Consider the following 6,493-nt stretch of genomic DNA (forward strand, 5'->3'; position numbering starts at 1 on the left):
AACAAACAAAAAACTTGTCTTTTCATCAAGTAACTAAGTATCCAGTGACCTTGGTAATATATCACTATTTCTTACAAGTTTTTGTGAATGTCATGTGTAGGCAACTTTATTATATGCAAATAAGAATTTTTACTGCTGTTTAGGCTAGATTACTTATTTATTTTATTGTTATTGTAATGCATTTTCTTATTTAGCAAGTAGCTGGAGAAATTTTTGAAAAATTAGGGTTCATGATAATGAGAAACTCTACCTTTTCCTAAGTTTAATGTAAATTACTCCAAATTCATCAACAACATGATATAGATTTTTGATAGATGCCTTTTTCTCAGATGCCTCTTGTACTTATAGTTTCTTAAGAATTTGAAAATGCTGACTGAATTTCTTGAATCTTTTCTACATCTATTAGTATGATTATATACTTTAAATCATGAATGTGTCACATCAGGCCAATGGATAATTGGCTCCTGAGCCACGAAGGCTTTACTTGGCTAGACCCTACTGCATCGTGTGTATGCTTGGCCAGGTGGAATAGTGAAGTTGTATTTAGAATTCTTACCCATTTTTCATAGACGAAATTGGTTACTTTCTTTCCTCATGAAAACAATCAGAACTAATCTAATTACGGGCAAAGCCAGGAACTTCCCTATTCTCTTATGTTTCTTGTCAAGTTAAAAGTGCTTACTGAGAAAGCAGATTGTGTGTGTGTGTGTGTGTGTGTGTGTGTGTGTGTGTGTGTGTCTGAAGGGCCCAGGCTTTGTTAAGAAACCCATGTGGTTCACAGGAAAGAGTCAGATGGGAACCCCTTTCAAACTGGGGTTACCTCCTTTCAGGAAAGCAGGAAGTTTATAGGCATTTATGATTCCCCCGACGTCACAGTTTGCCTCCTAGATGTCCTCCCAGGCCAGGTGTCCAGGCTTCAGCCTGAGGGGTATTGGGAGGTGTGGAACTTTTAGAAGATGGGGCCTAGTGAAAGGAAGTTGGGTCCCCAGGAGTGAGCCGTGGAAGGGGATGCCAAGTCCCTGACCCCTTCTCTTTCTCTCATTTTGCTTCCTGGCCTCCATGGGTGAGACCTCCAGTGCCCACCACACACCCCACCATGATGTTCTGCTCCCCCACGGGCTCAAGCACACTGGAGTCAAGTGAGGGTTCAAGGGGACTGAAATCTCTGAAATCACGAGCCAAGGGAAAGTTTTCCTCCTTATAAGTTGTTTATCTCAGATATTGTGTGACAGTGATGGAAACTGACTATCCTATTGGGAATGCAGAAGTCTATTCATAGTGATCATCTTCAGAAATACACTATGCGTTTCCATTTGTCATAGTCCTGCATTTTCTGTATCTCAGGCACATTTTTAATATTTTTAATTGCAGATCACATATATTTTAAGTTTATGCCTAAGTACTTGGTGTTATATGGATGTGTTTTGTTTCTTCCCACATAATTTTATACATAGAATCCTATAAATTCTGTAAGGTCTATAGATTTCTTTATATTCGTTTTATAGACCCCCTTTTACTATAAGTATCTTCTGTTTGTGATGTCTTTCACAGGAGTGACATCATACCAGCCACACAAGCTCAGTGTTACTGAGTGCTTTTTAATTTTGTCTTTGTTTTCTTTCTCTTATCTAATTTCAGAAATGGTGATGAGACAGTGCCATGTAAGATGCTGGGGACCCAAAGAAACCAGGACCCCAGCTCCCTATACTCAACAGAGCTAGATTTAGGAGTGGAGCTGAAGGTGAGAGAGCTCAGGAAGCCCCAGCACCCTGGCTCACACTGCTTTCCTGTTTTCACAGCAGATATTGCTATTTGTTTTATATTACATGATTATTTGTGTTTAAGGGCCTCTTTCTTCCCTAAAATATGAACTCTGTATGCATGATTCAGGGACAGTTCAGTCCTCAAGGTCACCCTTCATTCACTCACAATTTGGTGACAAAGGAAAGCAGAGATGGGCCAAGTGCAGCCAGGCGCCTGCTCCTGTCCATGAGCATCTTACAGGAACAGCCGCCCCCCATCACTTGTTTATCTTCTATGACTGCCTTTGCATCTGAACAAAGATGACTATTATAACAGAGCCCGTGTAGGGCTCACAAAACCTAAACCCTTTCTGTTTCACCTGTTATAGAAAAGAATCCAGCAATCCTGAATTCAAACATAAATTATCTGAAACTAAGATTGTCCTTCATAACTGGCCTTTGGAGCAAAGTTCAGTTTGGACCCGCTGGAACACCTCATTCACTGATTCCTGGTCAAACCAAAAGTGACATTCCTCCACGGGATTCTACAATCGCTTAACCTAAGGGACAGTTGGTTTTTCCAGGGAACTCTGTCTCCTCTGCACCACCACCTCGGGGATCAGGACACGGGCATGGCCATGGCAGGGTGCGGCGGTGGCAGAGAAACCTCACACCACACATCCAGAGAACCTGGGCGGGCTGTGCATCTGAGCTCCATGAGGGCTGTGTGACCTGACCTCCGGCACTCGGAACCACTGCCCTGCAGGGTCATTACCAAGTTAGACCTCGAGATGTGGGGCCTCTGGTCAGCACTGGCTGGGTCTGGGCCGAGCTTCTCCCAGAGGCAGAAGTGGCATGGGGGCCCTGGCAGGGCTGGACCCCAGTGCAGCTCCCAAATAAGGCGCTCCCCTGCTGGGCGAGGACCTGGGAACCCTGCCTGAGCTCTGGGGACAACCCTCCCAAGTGTGAGAGAAGGGCTCCTGCCCTGTAGCCGCTCTCCCCGCTGGAGGAAGATCCCCAGGACTCCAGGACACTCTCACCCTGTTAGAAGGGGCAAGTGCCACCCACCCATACAGCTGCCACCAGTATGGTCTCTGCTCTTCCTTGGCCCCCTTAGGCAGTGCCCTGGAACGCCTTTGGTCTACGGTGAGCAGGTAGACCTCCCCTGAGCAGGTCTCCAGCTATACGCAGCCCGCCACGTACACACCACACATCATGCTCGTGCGCACACGCAACACACACACACACACACACACACACACACACACACACACACACTATACCCCACACACATGCACACAATTCCTTGTCTGATTCTGGGAAGATGCTGCCCTGACGGGAAAAACAGAGCTCCGGAAGAAACAAAGCATCTGGGCATAAGTGACCCCCGTGGCACATCCACCGTGTGGGCCGATGCTTTAGCCAGTTGATATACATGAGCCAAGATCTCAGGTGGAGAGGTGGATGGATGGACGGGCAGATGGACAGATAGATGACAGATAAATGAGTCTGTACACTCTGGTTGGAAATGGGGAGGGAAAAGGTTAGAGAAAATAGAGCGAAGAGAAAGAAAGGGAGAGACAGATACGCTCACGGACATCCCAGGGGCCACCTTGAGGCCTGAACAGGCACGTGGCCTGTCCGTGTGGCAGCTGCGCAGAAGTCGGATCGGGGAAGGCAGGGGCAGGGACAGGCATCGACTTCTGGTCTTTCTTGCCGCCTAGGCCTGAAAGACCAGGGCTGATCACCGTGGACTAGAAAAGGGGGTGATCTCCTCATGGAAAGGGTGTCCATCTTGGTCAGTCCCATGTGACCGCCAGGGAGTTTCACGCAGTGAACAGGGTCAAGGTTAATGCTAAGGAAATAGGAAAGATGTAGGGGTGGAAAATGTGTTTGCACCAAAACAGCAGGTCATTCTAAGGGACAGGTTCTTCAGGACCCAGCTGAAATGCTGTGATCCCCAATTATCTCCTCTCGGTTTGAACCACACCTCAGACAGGACCTCTGGACAGCATTTCCTTTGGCAGTCCATTTCCCTCCTCACCTGCAGACCCTGCCAACACTCCTACTCTCTGTCTTTATTACTGAAGTTAATTAATTAATTTTATTTATTCATTTATTCTGGGGTGTGTGGGGTGGTATTGGAGATTGAGCCCCGGGGTGCTCTATGGCGGAGTTACATCCCCAGTTCTTGATTCTTTGAGACAGGGTCTCACTATGTTTCTGAGACTGGCCTCAAATTTGCAACTCTCCTGCCTCAGCCTCCCAAGTCCCTGGGATTTCAGGCCTATGCCCCTGCAGCCAGCTACTGGACAGCATTTCCTGTTACCTCCACGCTCACCACCTTGCTCTGCAGTGGGCCTGGATGAAGCGGGCGTTGATTCAGTGTTTCTGTGAACTGTCAGGATGACTGGCTGAAGGCAGGAGCACGAGACAGAGTGGGTGCTCTGCCGGAGGCTTTTGGGAGCCGTGTCTGAGCCTTGGTCAGTTAGCATCTCACCATTCTTCAGGTTCATGCAGAGAGCTGTGTCGATCCACAAAACATACCACTGAAAAATATAGGATCTCAACTTAACTCTACAGAAAGCATGCAGTCTCTCTCCACAGTCTGGACATCTAGCCACTAAGCCATACTCCCTCTGAAATTCTGTAGAAATCTTAATAGCATGGGATGTTCGTGACTTTGCTTAAATCCAGAAGAGTGAAGCTAGTGGAGACTTCTTGTAACTCGAGGTTACCTGTAAGAAGTTAGGACTTTCCATCCACTAGAATATGCCCAGTGTAGCCTCATAAAGCAAAACGCCAGCAGTGCATCAACTTTTGTATAGAAACATACGAAAAGTCAACTTGGGGAAGCTTGAGGAGGTGCAATTCCACATCTGCCAATTGTTTTCATTTGCTCAAAGATACACAAATGAACTAAAGGCTTGTTGTGTAATTGTTATGAGGAAAATCACTAGAAGACAAAAAATAAAATATCAGATTCTATACTACCTTCTCCTGAATACCGTGACTCTGCAGCTGCCAATAAACAGTGCTACATGTGAACATTCTTCCTTTAGGAAGTATTTGAATCTAACTTGCTAGGTAAAATTAAATTATTTCAGTGTCTTTTTAAAGACAGTTTTTAAAATGAAATAAAAACAGACAAGCTGTGGAAAGGGCTATAAAACCTAGGATTATTGCCCTAAGGACTAGTGATCTTTTTTCCCAAGCACCATATTGAAAACATCAGAAAAGTATGAGAACTTGGAAAAGCCAGCATCCCATTGATGCCCCCGAGGTCCTTCACCATGACTCTAGAGCCCCACAGCGGCGGGTCCATTTGCTATGCACCCCCAGGGAGTGGCCTTCTTCATGGACCTGCAGTATGAGCTCCACGGCTGTCCTGCCGGCATTTATTCACCCACAAACCAGGCATCAGAGCTGGGGAAGGCTGGGGAAGGTTCCTCAGTGATCAAGTAACAGATCAAGAATCCAAGGCCACCACTCTCAAATCCAAACCCAGTGCTGTCTCCAGCGCCTGCTGGTCTTCCCCCCAAGGATACAATGAGAACCTTTGGGCACACCAAAGCTCCCTTTGACTGACAATTTATGTTGACACTAATGAGGAAAAGTAAAGCATACACAGACAAAGCAGTGGAATTGCCAGCTCTGCTTTGTACCAATCACTGCCAAGAGCACCTTCCCCATGCACAGCCATCTGCTGCTGTTGCTGCTGCTGTCCCTCCCCGTCCTCAGGGATGAGGAAGGTGAGGGGAATGCAATGGTGACCTAAGGTTAGACCTTCAAGTTCAGGCTCTCTATGTTCAACCTCAGGGTTGCCTCTCACAAACCCCTTGGAAATGTGTCCGTTGGAGAGGTTTTGCTATTTCCTGTTCTCCCTTTGTGGTTCAGAGTATTTTGAGATTTTAAGTCTCCCCTGGTGCAGCACTCAAGAGACTGTCGAGGGGCGAGGAGGGCAATGTAGCCAGCCGCTCCTCTCCCATGACAAGGTCTCAGGGTGATAAGGAACAGTCCAGAAGTTCAGAAAGCTGCGTGGTGAAGATCCAAGGCCAGCAAATAGAACCCAGCTGAGCAGGAGCGACACAAGCCCAGCAGAGTGACTGAGGACCATCCAGATCTCCAGAAGACAAGCGTGGGCTTGATGGATTCGGAGCCCAGTGGGGCCCCAGGCCCACTGTATTACAAACAGAGAAAATGTCCTCAGAGGGGAAAAGAGATGGTCGGTCAGTGCAGGGATGGAAGTCCAAGAGCCCTGGAGCCTGAGCCCAATAGTTCCACCTGATTTCCCCGAACACAAGCATGTACCGAGAGTCTGCCAGGCAGGGGGCCAGTGTCACAGCCTGGGCACTGTCACAAATGCCACACAGGGAGGAGAAGAAAGGCAGTGGATGAAGGCCAGAGAACGCTGGCCCTGCACCCACCCCTCCACACTTGGTTTCTTCAGCATGTGGGCCTCTGCCAGGCCCCCACCCCCACATAAACCACAGTGACTCCCCAGCTTGTGCACCTACATGAACCCCACGTGTCCAGAGTCCAGTGAATTTCAACTTTTGTCAGGTGCTTTAAATGACTCAGAAACATTTGTCTCACGGAGGAAAAGACTGAGGTTCACAGAGGCCATGGTCTTGTCCAAGGTCATCTAACTAAAACTTACCTAAACTTGTGGGTTCCAAGGTCACGTTCTGCCCTTTGAAAGGATTACAGCTGAATAACTGATTTTCCACCAATTTCATAAATTGAGGAGC

This window comes from Urocitellus parryii, chromosome 12 (genome assembly GCF_045843805.1).
Source record: "Urocitellus parryii isolate mUroPar1 chromosome 12, mUroPar1.hap1, whole genome shotgun sequence".
Classification (NCBI taxonomy): Eukaryota; Metazoa; Chordata; class Mammalia; order Rodentia; family Sciuridae; genus Urocitellus; species Urocitellus parryii.